We start from the raw sequence: 19,147 nt of genomic DNA, 5'->3' as shown, positions 1-19,147 counted from the left end.
TGGCAAACGTGTTTAAGGACAAGGTATTTGGAGTACATTGCTCAAAATTTCTAGAGCACCGTTTTTTAGAACCGTTGAACGGATTTGGATGAAAATGCATCACGCTAATTGTTCAGTGGTTGTCAATAGCGTGATGCATTTTAATCCAAATCCGTTCAACGGTTCTAAAAAACGGTGCTCTTGAAATTTTGAGCAATGTACTCCAAATACCTTGTCCTTAAACGAAACTGTTGGTAACTCACCAGTAGTATAATTAGTAGTAATTATAATTTAAACTTCAAGTCTCGATGTCCTGCATCTTGTTAAAATAATATCCTAAAGCTTCATAGTGTCATATGTTGTGAGGAATGTCGAAATATTTAGCTTATTTGGCAAACGTGTTCAAACGAAATTGTTGGTAACTCACCAGTAGTATAATTTGTAGTAATTATAATTTAATCTTCAAGTCTCGATGTCCTGCATCTTGTTATCTAGATATAGGGTATTGGTTTCCTTATTAAGCATGTGGCTTACATTTTCATCCTACGAAAAACAAAGGATTCAAGCGCTGTTTGTTTTGTTTCTTATTTTGTACTTCTTTTTAGAAGTGAGCACCCATGAAAACAAAAAAAAAACGGAATCAATCGGTGCCGTAATCGCTTGTTATCAAATATGATGAACTAGCGTTCCCGGCAAACTTTGTCTTGCCAAACTGCGATGGTTTGACAACTGTTGAGGTCATCGCAGCAACGCACTCTAGATTGATTTAGTTTTGATCACGCTGAATTTGTTCCCGGTTCATCAAAAATCAGTATTTTCATAATTTTCATACTTTTCAAAGTGTTTTTCGTAACTTTTTCTGCATATAAACACAGCCACCATGAATACGAATCTAACCCTTCATAAGTCATCCTGATCTGTTCACCCGTTCGTGAGTTTTGTTGCCTCAAAGAGACTTCAAACTCATTTTTATATATATAGATATGGGAGCGTCAAATTACTAATGGCACACAAACCCTAGAGCCTAGAACCTTAGTGAAGATTTATTTTGCATGGCTATATTGATAGTCCATTCAAACGCATTTGCAATGATTTCGTGCTCTCTGCCTTCTCTATTCGTACAAGGCTTTCTATGGTATAAGGTAGCGCCGGTCTTCATCGTTTTCGAGCTTCATGTATCCGTTAATGAAATTCCAGGAACTGTGTAAAAAATTAATAATGAATTGAAACAATTAATATTCTTTCTCAATAAGGAAGGATGAGATTATCATCAACAGGAACTTCAAATAAGCGTAGCAAACGCGCTGAATACCTGCAAGATCATGTTGAAGGTGACGTGTTCGATTCCAGATTGGTCCAGGAACTTTTTGTAATGGAAAATTCCTTGACATCTATGTGTAAACAGTAGTTTTGTACTTGACAAACTTTTGTTTTTGTTTTACATCGTCCCTACGAATCAGACGGTGAATAACCTCACATACAGCATACTCTTGCAACCATGAGTAAGCCATGTGTTGGTTTATTACTCGTGAGTTGCTTATTGCGAAAAAATAATGGAGCACTACAAATGCACAATAAAATAGAACGTTATATAGTAGAATACTACAAATGCGTAATAAACAAGGACATTACATTTGGACAAATACAACACAGAACATATATTTTTCCCTGTTATCCTATTGGATAACAACGATGACATGATGACGAGGTTTCATTATTGCTATTGGTCCATCAGTCAATCCTGTAATCGTATTTTCTCTGGCAGGTTGCCTTTCGTTCGCAGCATTAGTTGCTTTCATAGCTTGAGTTTTGTCTAGGAATTTGTTATCCTAAGGGGCAAACCGATTCGGGTTTCATCACTAGAGTTCTATAACTTAAAGTATGTGCCAGGGAAAGGCTTACATCTCCAGTACTTAATCGCTGCCCAAAATGGCCTGAATGTTGGCAATCGAAATAGGATTGCGGGCCTCTATCAGTGTTGAAAATTTCATTTCGTCATATCTAAATTCAATCGCCTACAGCTAATTTTAGAAGCTGAACCTGAGAATATGGTATATGAAAAACTTGTGCGGCTAGACCAGTTCTGCTAGAAAGTCACGGAAAAACCGATATTTTCGAATATTTAAGGTAAATGTCACGGACCACCTTTGAAAAATGCTAAATGATATTCACCGTGAATACCATTTGGCATTTTTCAAAGGTAGCCCGTGACATTTACGTTAAATATTCGAGAAATAGCGGTTTTTTCGTGACTTTCTAGCAGAACTGGTCTAGCTGCACAAGTCTTTCATATACCATATTCTCAGGTTCAGGCCTCTATTCTGCCAGAGCCCTATAAATGTGCATTAATACTAGGGGAACATTTACAAATTAAAATAGCATATTTAACACAACAATAAAACTTGTAATATGCTTCATGATAAGAACATTTCCATCTCTGCTAGAGTATGCTGATTATAAAGGAATTATCCTGTTGAACTCAGCGTACTGTCGTGTGTAATGTTCAACAGACAGCGACTTCTTGATGAGTCTTTCGTCTGCGATTGCCAAAGTGGTTTCCGTGAGGGCCGACCAACAAGAGATCAAATGTTTCTGCGAATGTTGTTTTATCGCCATACAAATGTGGACCTATTATGCATGAATCATTGTAAGTTCATGACATTCATAAAACGAAATGCACAAATATCTGGGAGACCGAACAGCTATCGGTGGAGTGGAAGGAAAGGGTCATTTGCCCCATCTACAAGGAGGGTGACAAGTTGGAGTGCGAGAACTTCCGAGCGATCACAATTATGGATGCCGCCTTAAAAATGCCAGATCATCTTCTGTCGTATTTCACCCAAAATTAATGCGTTCAGCGGAAGTTATCATGGCCGCTCGACAACGAACCAAATCTACACCGTGCGGCAAATCCTCTAAAAATGTTGCGAATACCAGCACCACCTGTTCATCATCTTCAAGGCGGCGTACACCGAGAAAAATTTCTACTCAGTGGCTGAGTTGGTCTTACTCAGAAATAGAAAAATCCTTTGTTTTCTTACTCAGCTTCGGCTAAAAGTGGGAGAACCCATTGGAAATGGGTTGTCCCACTTTTAACGGAAACTGAGTAAGAAGCTAAAGGATTTTCCATATTTCTGAGTAAGGCCAACTCAGCCACTGAGTAGAATTTTTTCTCGGTGTACGACAGTATCGACCACAGAAAGCTATGGAAAATCATAGACGAGAGCGGCTTCTCCGTGGAGCGGACCTGGTGTGATGGTTAGAACACTTGACTATCACGCTGAGAACCTGGGATCGAATCTCACTGCCGACAAACTCGCAAAATGTGAGTTCTTCCTTCGGAAGGGAAGTAAAACGTGGGTCCCGAGATGAACTAACCAAGGGCTAAAAATCTCGTTAATACAGATAAAAAACGGGAAGCTCTATAGAATGATCAAAGCTACAATAGACGGTATTAGAAATTTCGTTAGGGTTTCGGGCGATCGGCCTAGTTCGTTCGAATCTCGTCGCCCTGAAAGGTGTTATGCGACGAACCCGGCTCAACAGCCGAGCATGTGCAAAGGAATGAAGTAATCAATGCCCAACCTACTTTCCATAGATCAATCTGATTACGTTTCACACCATTTTACCGGATGCTTTATTGGAGGCATCCATGAACTTGTCCACGATGACGTCACATGCCAAAGAACAGCATGATGTGAAACGGTAACTGCGGATCGTGTAAATAAACAAAAATCACTGCTAGCATCTTGCATCCGTCGAGATGCGGTGAACAACCAGTTAACTTTCGGTCGCTAGATGTTCATGGAATGTGTCATTTTTTGAGAACAACGCCCGCGTTTGCAAAAGCAAAGAAGGACCTACTCGGGGCAAAAAGAAGACCGTTTAATTGTAATTTGTTGTTTTATTGTAAACGATAACCTCTTATTTGCTACTTTACATGAGGTCAAGGATTCTGGCATAGGAAACATTGTTGAGGAGCAACATTGTTGAGGAGTCCTTAGAACGTTTTTGAAAATCATATAAGAATTACTATTACTTCAAGTAGAATGGAATGCCCCGCACTAGAGCTTTTTTTAGAATGCTGCACACATTGTAACATGTGGCATTTATTTTAAACGTTTAATTATAAAGCCTCTTGCATAATTTATGATCAATCAAAAAACATTTAATTGTCGATAAAAGCAAATGAGAAAGGTAAAAAACGTAAACACGGACTGGAAAGCGAGCCATAGTCATTAGTCATTAAAAGGCTGTTTTGTTAAGCGAACGAGCCAAGAAAATTGAAGGCGGAGCCAAATAACGATTCAAAGCACGACGGAGCAACGATGCGGCACTAGTAAAAATGAGCGGATGAATATCAGCCTACTTTGATCGTGCATGATATTATCACATTAAATTAAGATCTCTTTTATTACCGTAAAGCACCCATATTTTGGATGTTAGATTTTCATCTCTAATTTAAGACATTGCATTGAGACGAGCTTTGTTTTTTTTTGGCACACCACGCCCCAACTGGGACAGAGCCTCCTGCTTCTCAGCTGTGTCATATGACCACTTCCACGGTAATTAACCTTCTGTTAGTCGCGCCACATCTGTCATAACCGCACCGATGCTGTTTAACCTTCACATACCCGCCCCCCGACAGCTCATTTTGAAAATGCTGGCATTTCGTTAATTTTCATCCGATTTTTTTGAAGTCACCCTCAATCGATCATAAATTGGTGCTAGTTTATTACACTCAAGTGGTATTACGGATTATACTGGGGTCAGGGGGTGGGGGAGGGATTATGTTCTGTCTAAAAGTGATTATTTCGTATGTTATTGTGTTTGAGAGCCTCCCGCGGAACCTGTTTCAGGTGTTCCGGAGCGGCCGTACCAGTTGCTACATACTTCAGTCAATTTATTCTGCCCCATTCTCTTGAAATCATGAAATTTGATACGTCGCACGGTATGTTTTGGTTGCAAACCAGAAATGTCACCGATGTCACCCCCGTGGAACCTATGCTAGATGTTCTGGGATGGCCATATTAGTTGAAACAGACTTCAGGGTATCGTTTCTGACTCAGTCATTCGAAATCATGAAGTTTGATATGTCGCACGACATGTTTTGGATGAAAACCAGAAGTGACCCCAATGAGGCCCCCGCGGAGCCTGTCACGGTGATCCGGATGGGTACATTTGTTCAAATATGATAATCACAACTGTGTTTTATTGTTCGTTATGAAAATTTAGATGAAAATCGAAGGTTCAAACACAATAACACACGAAATAATCAATTTTAGCCATTTCGGCACCCTCCCTGACCCCAGAACAATCAGGAATATCTCCGAAATGGTTCCGGATATTGCATGGCCACTTGGGTGTAATCAACTTGCACCAATTTATGATCGATTGAGGGCGACTTCAAAAAAATTGGATTGAAATTGACGAAACGCCAGCATTTTGAAAATGAGATGTTGGGTGTCGGGTATGTGAAGGTTAAAAGCAAACAAGCTTTTTTTCAATGTGTTCTACAATATACAATAGCGCGACTAATGGAGAGTTAACGGAAATTTGTTTTTGTTCAACTGCTCATTTAACGTAAGTAAGAACGAAAATACTCTATGCCTAAATGAGGCCAACCAAAATTGAATTTTGCAACGAATTGCATTCAACATTTTAAGTAGTTGAGTATTATATTGTATATTGCTTTCATAACAAAACGCGCTGCCAACTTCCAGTCGGCATTTGTGAATCATCGCAACGATTCAAGCAGAACCTCTTCTGCTGTTTGTGTTAGTGAGATCGGAGAAACGTCAGACTCTCGCCTGCTGATTGGCGTTCGATAAGGCGCCATCCACAAATTACGTAACGCTCGAGGGGGAGGGGGGGAGTATGGCCGAGCGTTACGGTCCATACAAAAATTTTCGGGTTTTCATACAAAAAAGCGTTACGGAGGGGGGAGGGGGGGTCGAAAAATGTCAATTTTAGCGTTACGTAATAAATGGATGCTGCCTAAGGGGTGAAACCAACCCCTCCGTAACTTGACAGATGAGCTCAGTTTCGCGTACCTACTTGCAAATCGCAGATGTCGCCACTGTTCGTAAACAACGGGTCCATCCTTCACTGACGCAACAATTTTTGTCCATGCGAAAACATCTTTTTGTTTCGTGGTGAGTGGAAGCCAACAAGAGGCTAGCGTTTCGTATCAAAAGGACGTATTCAACAGAAGCGCAAAAATTAATGTTCATTAAATTGAAATTATTTTGATTTTTCTATTTTATTTGTTGTAAGAATTGTAATAAAAGCACATGTTTAAACGGACTTCCATATTAATTGGTGACTGCGCATGCTAGACCAAACTCGAAAAAAACATCAACAATGATTATTTTTAACTTCCATTTTGGCTTTGCCACCAGATATGTAGCTGTAAAATATTAGCATAAGTAACCTTATTTATTACTAACTGGTGCTTAATAACCGCACTACACTGAAATAAATTTTGTTGTGGAAACTACCGATTCCATAGTAAAATTACTAACCGTACCTATGATTCTCAACCAACAACAATTTCCAGTTAATTCCACTAAAACACTGTCAACTTAACTAGCAGTGCAGTTAACATTACCAAAAATAATCTTAATTTAACCAATGAGCATTGTATTTTTAACCATAATGTGTTGTAAAATGCGTGTCCACGAAAAATTAACAATGTTTTGTTGTTGAGACGACTACGCTTTTAGTTGAATTTACTACAATGCATAGTAATTTCAAGCATATTTCAGTTACCTTAACAGATTTTGTTGTCGGTTGAGAATCATAGGTACGGTTAGTAATTTTACTATGGAATCGGTAGTTTCCACAACAAAATTTATTTCAGTGTAGAAGAAAACATGAGTTTCTAATCAATTTTATGAATGCCGACTGTTTTGCCTTTACCCGTTTTATATATATAATTTTCGCTTCTAGTAAACAAAATTCATCATGCCGCACTTAATTTGTATTTATCTACCACAAAAAAGCGGAAACAACAAATTAAGGTTTCTGTTTAATGTTTTAATATTTTTTGTGCGGTTTGTTATTGTCGGTTTTCGTCCTTTTCAAAAGTAGCGCTTGCCACTTTGAATCTGACAGTACCACCCGGACCAAAATTTTTAGGTACGCTGACGTTGTTCGGCAGCTGTCAAGTAGCTCCCGGGTTGGGTGAAACCGTCAATAATTGAGAAGCCCAGATGCACCATTTGACGATTTTGAGCTGAGCATATTAAAAAATAATTCAGATTTCAAGCTTTTTGGAACTTTTTTAAGATTTTTTTTACGATGGTTTGAAAAATTACAATAGGGAATCGCGCCACTTGGGCGGTGGCTTCTATATTCGTATGTTTTCCACTATAACTCAGTCAAATTTGAACCAATCGACACAACTTTTGGAATGTGGTGAGATAGGTATAGTATCTACCCGTGTATAACATTTCAAGTCAATTGGTTCAAAATTGACTGAGTTTTTGAAACTCTAAACATTTTTTATAGGTATTGAAATACGACTGTATGGTTGAATCTTTCGATTAACGGCTACGCAGTCTTGGGATTTAAAAAACGAGTTGTTTTATTCACCCGACGTTTCGACACGGGGATAGTGTCTTCCTCAGGGGGAAACTGTAATTGGTATTTGGGTTTTGAACAATTTTGTCTTAACATAAATTTGCTCAGTTACTTACATAATTACTATCGTTTTTTGTCAATTGTTTTGTCTAACTGTAACTGTCCCTTTTTGTGTCGTTTTTGGTACATGCTGTAAAGTGGGTGTGCGGTTTATCGATTAATTATGTCCTTTTAAAACTATAACATTAAAATATCTTACACTTCGGAATCACTTTCAGTTTAACGGTTTTTTGGCAATGGCGAAAATTTTCCCTCTTTAGCATACCCCCTTATTCGGACCGTTCATTTTGGTAGCGGTGATGCCCTATCGGAGTAATCTAACTTTCGTCTAAATTATTATCATTTCTCGATTTGTTGTGTTTGTCAATGTTCCTAATACTGTGTAGTATCCCTGCGTATGTCGTACTTAGCCTGTCTATGTCTGTTCTTTTATTGACTGTGTGTTCTGTGTTAGCAATGTGGCACATTTCTAGGAATGGAAGTGTGGATTGTTTGTGACTGACGACGTGTCGAAACGTCGGGTGAATAAAACAACTCGTTTTTTAAATCCCAAGACTGCGTAGCCGTTAATCGAAAGATTTTTTATAGGATGACATTTTTTTAATCACTTGACCTAATGACCAGCTATTTTATTCACTAGGGCACTGCGTGAGCGATTCCAATTGGAAGCTGTACTTGCACTTTGTACAGTGCCTAAATGTATTCTATTCTAATTCTACTATATCGAACTGGTTGTCGTTGCGCTGCCTTCACTTTCTACCCTATCATAGTAGTATGATGAGCACGAGGATGTTGATGTTGGTGTGATTCTTTTTTCCAGTCCGATTGAGAGTCCATTAAGTATGAGCTGAGAAGTATGAGGTGCCGTTCGCCGATGTCCATGTAGCTGGGTCCGTTTGAGCTATGGGCTCAGAAGAGTGTCAGTGTTAGCTGCTCCCAGGGAAAAAGAAGAACTGACGAAAGTGCCGGGGCTGGGATCGAACCCATGACCATCTGATTATGAGGCAAACGTGTGACTAATTGCGCCACGGGCCCCGGCCTAGGATGACAAATTGGTGAAAAGCTTTTTTGCAACTTGGCACTATAGTATTGCACTGTAGCCTAGTAGCCTAGTGGTTAAGATTATGAATCATAATGTAATTGTTTGACCAACAACCTGTGTTTCCACGTTAGGAGCATGAAAAACTGTCACGGGTATAACTCAGCTTGCTTGCTTCAAGTTTTGCATCTAGCTTGATGGGACATGGGTGATCCCGTTAACCACCTGGAAGCATGATGATACTGATGGAAATGATCGTATTACAGTGATTTTTTTTTCTCATTGCAAAAATGTTGTATGCAACTCGTTGCAAAATTCGACTTTTGCAGCACTCGTCATATTTGTACGATTCCTGCTTTGCTTCCCCATTGCTTCTAAGCCCTTCAATTAAAATTTTATGACATTCATTTCAGTATCATAATGACCAGCTTTACCGTATTGGTTCAATATGCAACTCAAGTGAGTAGCAATATGAAAAATAGTTGCATAATGTTATACAGGGTGCGGCAGGAAAAAATGCGAAAAGTTCAAGGCACTATTACACGCTAAATATGGGATATATATGACTATTTTTCCATGACAGTGTATCAGTCAATGTCTATATTCTAGCACTGCCAAATAAAAATAAACATATTTGATGTTTAACATTTGATAATGTAAGGCTTATAAGCGGGTATCAAAAAACTGCGCGCCCAATGGTCATTAAACAAAATGACTATAACAGTAATACAATTTGCTTAAATTCGATGAACAGCCAGACCAAACTGATCCAGAGCCATGTAGTTTTACATATTAGATGAAATAAGTAAATATATTTGATGATATTGTAGAGCAAATTAAAAATTTTGTTTTACCAGATACGAAATTTAGCGACCTGTGTACTTTTCTGCGGTTTGAAAATTTTGATTGTCTTCAGCTTCAGGCGCCGCCCTGTAATAATTAGTGACCAAAATGGATTTTTTTTAATTTACTTTTCAGAAACTAGCCTATTAGAGATCATGGAACGTTGAAACATAGATTGGTTAACGTCAAATGGACGAAAATGAGGTTTGAAGTTGAAAAACACTTTCGCATTTTTTCCTGCCGCATACTGTAATATTACTTTTTTGAGTTGCATTATGAGCATTATGCAACTGAAAAGTGTTGTATACTGAAACACATAATTGTATAATAGTTATTTATGTAACGAGTTGCAAAAAGTTGATTTTTTCAGCACGAGTCGTACATTTATCCAAAGAGGCTTGCCTAGTTGAACAAATACGAAGAGTGCTGAAAAAATCGAGTTTTACAACGTGTTCTTTACTAAATTTTTTGCAATGATTTTTTTCATTATACAACTCATTAGAGTTCCATAATGTTCATAATGCAACACAAATTAGTTGCATTATGAACATTATGCAACTTTTTTTCATTATGCAGCTCATTTCAGTTGCATAATTAACCAGTGCAGAAAAGTTGGCCATTATGATACCAAAATAAGTTATATAAAATTGAAATTTTGATACCGAATGGCATAAAGTTATTTTTGCAACTCAACACTATAAATTCTATGTTTATACTAGCTGTTTTAGCAACAAAACGGCCTACTTTTTCGTACTATACCAAACAATTGCATTATGGTTCATAATGCAAGTCATTTCAGTTCCATTATAAATCATAATGCGATTGTTTGATCAACAATCAAGGTTTCCACGATATGAACTAGCAAAATTGTGACGGTTATGGCACGGCTTGCTTGACCCAACTTTCGTGTCTCGTATGATGGAGCACGTGGTCGTCCCCATTGAATCACGCAAAGCACGATAGTACTGATGGAAACAACCCCCCCGTAACTTGACAGATGAGCTCAGTTTCGCGTACCTACACGCTAACCTGAAACTACCCATCGATTGGGTCGATTCTACCCGGATTTTTATGTCATTAGTAGCTGTCAAAATCCGGGTAATCGATCTCGCATCAGAAGAGTAACGTTTACCCTGATTGTGGGTAAACGGGTCTTCACGGGAATTTCGATACCCATTTTTGCTTGCTATGTGTAGACGTCAATATCTGGGTAAATTGGACTTGGAGAAATTTTTCGCCGTAGAGGCGTTTAATCCGAAAAAAGCCCCGAAGGAACTTTGGATGGCGAAAACTTCTGACTGGTAAGTAATTCATGTTGTTCTTGAAATGTTCTTCATTGAAATTCTTTAAATGTTCAGGCAATCTGCGCCGCTTATCAGGCGGGAATAAAGTTGGTCCCGATCTCGATTCCGATGCAAGCGGAACGATTATTCAACGGTCACCATCTGTAATGGTCACAGGTATGTTTTTTCTCGAGCCAATCGATTAATTTAATCGCTGATTAGATTTTCCCATATATTTAGGATCTTTCCCAGCTCGACGGTCAGCTTGGTGCGAAAATCTTAGCAAAGATTTAAACAGTACATGGGAAAGAAGGCTGCAACACTCAAACATGAATCATTACCATCGTCAAAGGAGCCGTTTTACAATAAATTTATTAATACTTGTAGAAAACTTGAGACATCAATAAATCGGTTATGTTGTAGTTTCTTTTGAGATTTTCTTTTCCAGCCAAACTAAGGGAGATTCGTATTGTGTATGCAAATGTGAACGCTTACTCATTTATGTAAAAATGGGTAGAAAATACCCGGATGAGAAACGTCTAAATCAGGGTAACCTTTACCCAGATTCTGCAGCCAACATCGGTAACCCAGATTTGAGTAAAGGCACCTTTACCCACTTTAGAGTAACTGCAGTTTTGCTCGATCTGGGTCGCTTTGACATCAATCTGGGTAGCTGAGGGTTAGCGTGTACTTGCAAATCGCAGATGTCGCTACTGTTCGTAAACAACGGGTCCATCCTTCACTGACGCAACAATTTTTGTCCATGCGAAAGCATCTTTTTGTTTCGTGGTGAGTGGAAGCCAACAAGAGGCTAGCGTTTCGTATCAAAAGGACGTATTCAACAGAAGCGCAAAAACTAATGTTCATTAAATTGAAATTATTTTGATTTTTCTTTTTTATTTGTTGTAGGAAATGTAATAAAAGCACATGTTTAAACGGTCTTCCATATAAATTGGTGACTGCGCATGCTAGACCAAACCGAAGATCAAACTGGGAAAAAACATCAACAAATGATTATTTTTAACTTCCATTTTGGCTTTGCCACCAGATATGTGGCTGTAAAATGTTAGCATAAGTAACCTAATTTATTACTTGCTGGTACTTAATAACCGCAATAGAAGAAAACATGAGTTTCTTAACAATTTTATGAAAGCCAACTGTTTTGCCTTTACCCGTTTTATAGATATAATTGCCGCTTCTAGTAAACAAAATTCATCATGCCGCACTTAATGTGCATTTATCTACCACAAAAAAGCGGGAACAACAAAATAAGGTTTCTGTTTAATGTTTTATTATTTTTTGTGTGGTTTGTTATTGTCGGTTTTCGTCCTTTTCAAAAGTAGCGCTCGCCGCTTTGAATCTGACAGTACCACCCGGACCAAATTTTTTAGGTACGCTGACGTTGTTCGGCAGCTGTCAAGAAGCTCCCGGGTTGGATGGAAATGACATATCCTTGTGATTTTTTTTTTGTCATTGTCGGCAAGCCTTGAGGGATAAATTTATGAATCGTGCTGTAAAAATCATCATTTTACAACTCGTTGCATAAATTACTATTATGGAACAAGTTACAAAATGATGATTTTTTCAGCACGACTCGTACATTTATCCAACGAGGCTTGTCGAGTTGGATAAATACGACGAGTGCTGACAAAATCATCATTTTGTAATTCGTTGCAAAAATAGCAGAGCAATGTCACACATAAGTTTTCAACCCCCGTTGTCGGCACTTCTTTGTTGTTCAATCCAGCGGAAAAATAACCAAAATTCAATCTCTGAGTGTAATCAAATCTGGAGCTCGATTTGAATAGGTCGTATGTGCTTTCGTCGATTAAAAATTCGATCAGTTGGATTCGCATATTGTAGCGAAAACTGTTGAAATTGAACAAAGTTGATACATACAGCAGAATCTTTACAAAATAAGCTTTCCATTCCATCATTAAAAGTCTCAAAAATATCTTCCATATTGCTACAATAACTAAAATAAACTGATTGAATTTTATATCGACAAAAGCACATACGACCTAATCAAATCGAGCTCCAGAAATATACTATATTAACAATATAGGTCACTTAGCGTTTTTACATACAACGACATGGAGACACCGTTGGCGAATGTTTACAGCACCTGTTGTCGGAAAAAGTCAATAATTGTATTTTGAGCAATGCGATATTTTCTCGAAAAAATAAAAAAGAATAAATGATGAATAAATAATCGATTTTCCGTATAGGTATACATCACGCCAGAAAATGTTGAAGAAGAGAGAATAAAATTTGTTCTAATTTGAGTAGTTGAAAAAATGGGCATCCCCACCATGCAACGACAGTTCGACAAAATAAACGTCATTCGTATAGCGCATGCATTTAGTGTGTAGTAGTACCTCTTCTGGCGCTTGGTGGCGACACATTTACTAAAAAGGAGTCGCCAAAAATTTGTAAGAGTGACCTATATTGTTAATATAGTATATTTGGTGTAATTCTTAGGAGAACGAAACCGGTAGTGATAGGTACAGCTGAATGTGTCAGTGGACTATCGCTACTACTACCATTAACGATTATGAGCCCTAAAAACAGAGGGAGGTGATCTAGCTCAAGTTTCTTTATTTATTTATTTATTTATTTATTTATTTATTTATTTATTTATTTATTTATTTATTAAAAAAAAGTTTACGTCTACACATCTTTGTGTCCACCCGTAATCTGCGTACAGACTTCTCCACGAATTTATGCTGGCCTACTTACTATCACATAAAACTTTGACGTTTGAGCGGTGCCGCTCCGTTCAAACGTCAAATTTTCTGTGAGAGTTAGCAGGCCAGCATTAAATCGTGCAGAAGTCCATACTCGAAAGAAGCGCGGTTCTGCACAGAGTCTACGGCCAATATAAAATTTCCAGCTTTTGTATGAAGGAAGGCTAACATGGAAGCAGGAACGATCTTTAAAATTCAAAACAATATTTGATTGAAAGCGGGTTGGTGTACGTGATGAGAAATTCAATTAGCAAACTTTTTAGCATATAATTTCGATTAAAAGGCTTTTTTCCCAGTTCAGGTACTGATTGTGTAGAAAACGAAGATTAATTAATCCGTTTTTAGTTAGATGATGTTTTGAACTTTTTAGAAGCATTTTAGAATTCATTTTGATGAAATTTTTATAGTATTAGCTACACATAATGTACTATTCCTGATCAAAAAATCAGCTATTTTTGTGCACACAATCAAACGTTATACATTATTCTTTGTGTCTCATTTTTTTCGAGTCCAGCACGCAGAAAAAAGCATGGTAAAATCAAAAATATTTTAGGTAAACTCAAATAAATTGTCAATTTGTTCTGGCAACAAAAATAAAACTGTTTGGAGCAAATCGAACGTCACATTTGAAGTAAATTCAATCCATTTTTGAAACAAACATGCATCTTCTGACAGGTTATGTTAGAAACAAATGTAAAATTTTTTGTTTTTTTGTGGCAGGCCGGCCCTACGGAAATATTTGTTTTCCAATTAATTTTACAAAGTTATTTCCTTCTCTAGGAAAACCCACTTCCCGCGTAGCACTTTCAATGCCAGCATCATGTAGATAACATACGCTCTCGAAATCAATGGGATTTCGTGGAAACTTTTGGTGAAACTTGACTTTTTTTTGCAAGAGGAAATCTTGTTTGGTGCTGCAGCTGGAACTCGAGAGTTTTGTTTATGTTCTCGACGGTGGAACGGGGGGCTCTTCAATGGGTATTGTAGAAATCAATATGTAATTGAGTTAGTTTTAAAAATTAATTTTTAGTTTTAAAAATTTTATCAGTTTACCGAATAAACATGAATATTTTTGTTTGAAACGAACGAAATTTGTCTCCGTGAGTCTTTAATATGAAAATTCTAAAGAAAAATATTAATCGTTCATGGACATAAATAGGGAACACTCGAACATGGTTAGGTAAAATCGGTTGAGAACTGTTTCCACAATCGTAGTCACCGCATCGACGTTTTGAAAAAAAAAAAAGGTTCTGAGATAATCACGTTTAAGGTTTCAAATATACACTATGCGCCCGTAAGGGAGCGAGGCGTAAAACGTTATATCTTTACTTCTACTGTTTGGATCTCTATGAAAATTTAAAACAGCATACTTAAGAACCTTTTGCTTTTTGACGAATAATAAATAAACGATTTTTTGCACTACCTCAACATATAGGTATAACTCCTAAATTGAAACTGCGAATGAAACGTTACGGATTGCTACAACTTCACGATTTCATAATCAAAGATTGAATTGTTGATCACAATATTACACAGGACTTGATTTACGCAACTTAACCCTCCTAAGATGTTAGGCTTCTCGCACCACGATGACGTAGTGCACGTTCAGCGTGCCTGTTTGGGGTCATATTGACCCCAACTTCATACTAGGGTTAAAAATTATAAAAAAATGACTACAGTGAATCTTCTTGAGATAATAATTCTTATAGGTTGAATGCACTCAACTGTCCCACTTCGATATACAAATACTATACGGATGATAAAGGCTTGTAACGAAATACCAAAGAAAAAAGTGTGCCTCAGTCAAGATCAGAGATTCTCATTCCCATCTGATCGCCGCATGACCGCTGTCATGATAAAAAGAATCGATCGAAAAAACTTGTTCCACCACTACTTCGAGTTTACCTTACCTTGATGTCCCCAATAATTAAGTCGAGTTTTTCAATCCAACTTATTTTGATATATTTTTGTGCTACAGATATATAGGAACGGGATAACATATCGTTTTCTGCTTTAATTAAATGAATGCGAACAAATGTGTATTCAAATCAGGAAGAGAAAATCAGAGAATCAGTTCTTTGCTTTTTGTCGTCTTTGCATTCATTTCCCTGCTTTTCGATTGAGGCGAGCATCTCAGTTTAAGAATCGTGACATAATGTGATTAGATATACAGCTCTACCTTGTGGATCTTAGGTCGAGCGGTAAACGACCAGTGAACCAATCTGACTTTAAATCTTCAACATCAGTGTTATTTCCATTTGCCTCGAACGATGCATCGGTAGGTTCTTCCACATTTCTACAATATTGACGCATATTGTGCATTGCATGAAAGACACAATTATGGCGACTGCTTTTCCAGGTCTTAGATAAATGGAGGTCAAAATTCAATCGCAATGCAAATAACATGTGCAGTCGCAGCAGTCATCACTCCACTCGACCATGTGGCGACCTTTTTTTCAAGTATTATCAAAGATCACTTTGGTGGAAAATTTGAAAACAGGTATGTTTCTAGGCAAATATTTATCTCACGCGTATCTTTGACCACGTGTAAAAGTAATCACTAATAGTTATTTATGTATCAAGTTGCAAAATGATGTTTTTTTCAGCACGAGTCTAATCTAATCTAATGTAATACATACGCAGCCAGTACAAGAAAGCATCCTGGAAAATAACCGGGTTGGATCACGCCCGACTATTTTTCTTGTCAATATTGAAGCTTGTGGCATATCCAGAATATGACACAAGCATCAAAGCGGCCAGGCCTACTGCGCAGTATTTATCGCAAAGATGATTCTTGGAAATGCCTTGACTTTTAAATGTTACGTGAAGCGTCGAAACAATTCTAGAATCTACAGGGGTGGAAGGATGCGTGGACATACCGTACCAAACGCTCCGTACTGTATGTGGTTGAATATTGATGAAATGTGTATAACGATAATTGAATATGCAATCGAGATTAATAGTTATGCCATCTATGATGGAAATATATCACCCGTTTGTTGAGTTAGGCTTGTTGTCCATGAGCATATTTTCTTCAGGAGTTTTGATTGGTGATTATTCTGGGGACTGCTTCTATGATCATTTAATGCCCTGCTGTTAGAAATATTTGGTAAATTTCTTGACGAACTTTGGTTACTCTTCCTAATTAAGTTATCACGTAGATCGGGCTCTTCTACTGCCATTATCACGATCAGCCCTATCCGGTAGATTTTGAACTCGCGAAGATAAACACCAAGTGCTTCGACTAATATAACACGGAGCTAAATTCATTCACAATATTTCCGCACACATAAATCATAAGTTTTATCGTCAGCGAATCGCCATTAGCTGTAAGGACCGAATTTGATTTACAATCGTGGAGACAAAAAGGTACCAATGGAACCACGGGAAAGTGTTCTTTGAATCGCACATAGCTTTCACTACAGTTTTTAGCCGGTAGTCTAGAATGCCACCAAACGAAGTTCACCTGAATACTCTAATGCAATTTCCGCACTTATCACTCCCGGATGGCTTCGTAGCGTTACCAACCGTTGCATATCTCTTCATTCACTTTTCACTCAACATTTCTTCAGCCAAAACTCGAAAGGATTTTGTAAAACGGCAGCGCGAGAAGAAAACGCGACGGGAGCAAAATTTTACACGAGTCGTACATTTATATAAATTTATAAATACGACAAGTGCTGAAAAAATCGAGTTTTGAAACGTGTTGCACGCATATTTTGGCAATTATAAAAATTCTCAAACAGCATAATCTTTTCTCGCTACACATGTATTAGAAGGAACCACGTATGACCATCCATTTCGTCGGGGTGGTTTTCTTCTTTGTTCGATCATATGCTATGATAGGGCTGCAGTTGTCAAACTGTTGTGAATGGGCAAAGACAGAAGTCGCAGCAGTAACTTCAGTAGCTGCTTTTTCACCGGATCTGCAGTCCGAGTCGGAACGAAAATCGTCTGGAATCGGATTCAAGATGGTCAGTGGATGTAAAATCAGAAGCTGGATCTTATGGGAGACATTGCAGTTAGTAAAAAAAGTGTGCTGGTAAAGGTGCTGAAAAGTGCTATTTTACAGAAATTGAACACGATCGTTATTTAGTCAATCTAGAGTGCAATACTGCAATGAACTCAACAGTTGTTAAAAATCATCTTTTTGCAACTCGTTAAATAAATAAATGAATAACAATTACGATGTGAAAAGTTTTTTTTTATTGACTGAAGTATGCCTACTTCACACGCTAAGACCGCTCAGCACTAAAGTGCATAATTTGCAAACTACACCAAACACGAGTAACACTTACACATTCACGAAAACAGCTCCTGCGTCCGCAAAATCGTGCACAGATCGAAAAAAGAGTATAAAATTCTTTGACATATGATGCACATGATTGGAGCGTGGGATATCACATAAGTTTACATGGCATATCATGTAAAAGTCATAAAATATCATGTAAACTTCCATCATATGTCATGTAATTCAGCATGACTCTGTGTGTTTACATGACATATAACACAAATTTACATGATATATCTTGTAAACCATCATAACACTAAGTTTACATGACTAAACTGAAGTTTACATGACATGTAAATCATGTGTGGAATTCGCAAAAAATGTTGTACGGCATTCTAGCTAGGTTTACTAGTGACCTTAGTAAACAAAAAAATATTGATATTTCGCATCTAGAAGAGTGTACGAGCTGTTTTTGTGAATGTGTAGTTGTTACACATTTATAGTCTGGAAATTATGCACTTATGAGAAGGGCTTACACATTCTAGCTGCTGAGCGGTTTCAGCGTGCAGGGCTTTTCCCTGCTCCTAACAAAGAAGATATAAAAAAAAACATTTTTACGAGTTGAAAAATAAAAATCAAACACTGATGCGGCCTTGTTGAAAATACGTTTATTATAGGTTAATGCACTGTGACTGGTATGCCGAAACGGTCGCCACAACATAAGGCCAACTGGTCTAGGTTGTCTATGAGGGGGAAGGATGATTAAAACTCGATCTACGTGGAATCTTTTTGCAACTCATTGCACAAATAATTGCTTTAGGTTGCTTCAAACATGTCTGCAATGTATTTTTGTGAAAAGTTTTCAATACTCCAGAAAAATATCCCAATCTTTAGACAACATTACCGTAAAAAACACTAGCTTCACCTTTAAAGCTTGCGGAGAATTAAATGAACTATTTAACTTGGGGGTATCGATAAAGAAAACGAACATAATCACCCGCCACCCTCAATAATATGTCAGTTCCAGTCATGTCTGCTAGTGACATGAGCAGCATTCTTCGCCCTACTCGGGCTATGCCGGAGAGCACACCAGCCAGCCATATCAGCAGCAACAACAGCACCGATACACATGCCACCCCAAATATCTCTCTTTTTTTCATTATAGTAGCTGGTAAATGATGCTGCCGCAATTTAGCAGCTTCTTAAAGGTTTATGGATCGGCAAATTTTGAAGGATTTTGAAAATCGAAAGATTATGGTAAAGTGTAGAGCATCGAAAAACATATGATCTAGTGGAAAGCTATACTAAAATAATGAAGCCTTTATTTTTATCATACCGGCGTAACTGCTTTGATCGATTTCACTCCATAGATTTTCTCTTT

At 37.7% G+C, this 19,147-nt stretch overlaps 1 protein-coding gene and 1 long non-coding RNA gene across 5 annotated transcripts in view; one reads left to right on the top strand and one right to left on the bottom strand.

The window, feature by feature from the left end:
* Window positions 1-19,147, bottom strand: part of LOC109405285 (homeobox protein homothorax) — a 534,195-nt gene that overhangs the window by 202,338 nt on the left and 312,710 nt on the right. The gene's annotated exons all lie outside the window — the stretch shown is intronic.
* Window positions 10,681-11,210, top strand: LOC134288197 (uncharacterized). Of its 2 annotated transcripts, none has more exons than XR_009997813.1 (3): window positions 10,681-10,806; window positions 10,864-10,952; window positions 11,029-11,210. It is a non-coding gene; the product is annotated as an uncharacterized LOC134288197 (long non-coding RNA). The 2 variants fall into 2 exon arrangements; XR_009997810.1 differs by having other exon boundaries at window positions 10,864-10,965.

This window comes from Aedes albopictus, chromosome 1, assembly GCF_035046485.1.
Source record: "Aedes albopictus strain Foshan chromosome 1, AalbF5, whole genome shotgun sequence".
In the NCBI taxonomy this organism is placed as follows: domain Eukaryota; kingdom Metazoa; phylum Arthropoda; class Insecta; order Diptera; family Culicidae; genus Aedes; species Aedes albopictus.
Note: the sequence above shows the minus strand (reverse complement) of the source record. Positions and strands in the feature narration are given on the sequence as shown.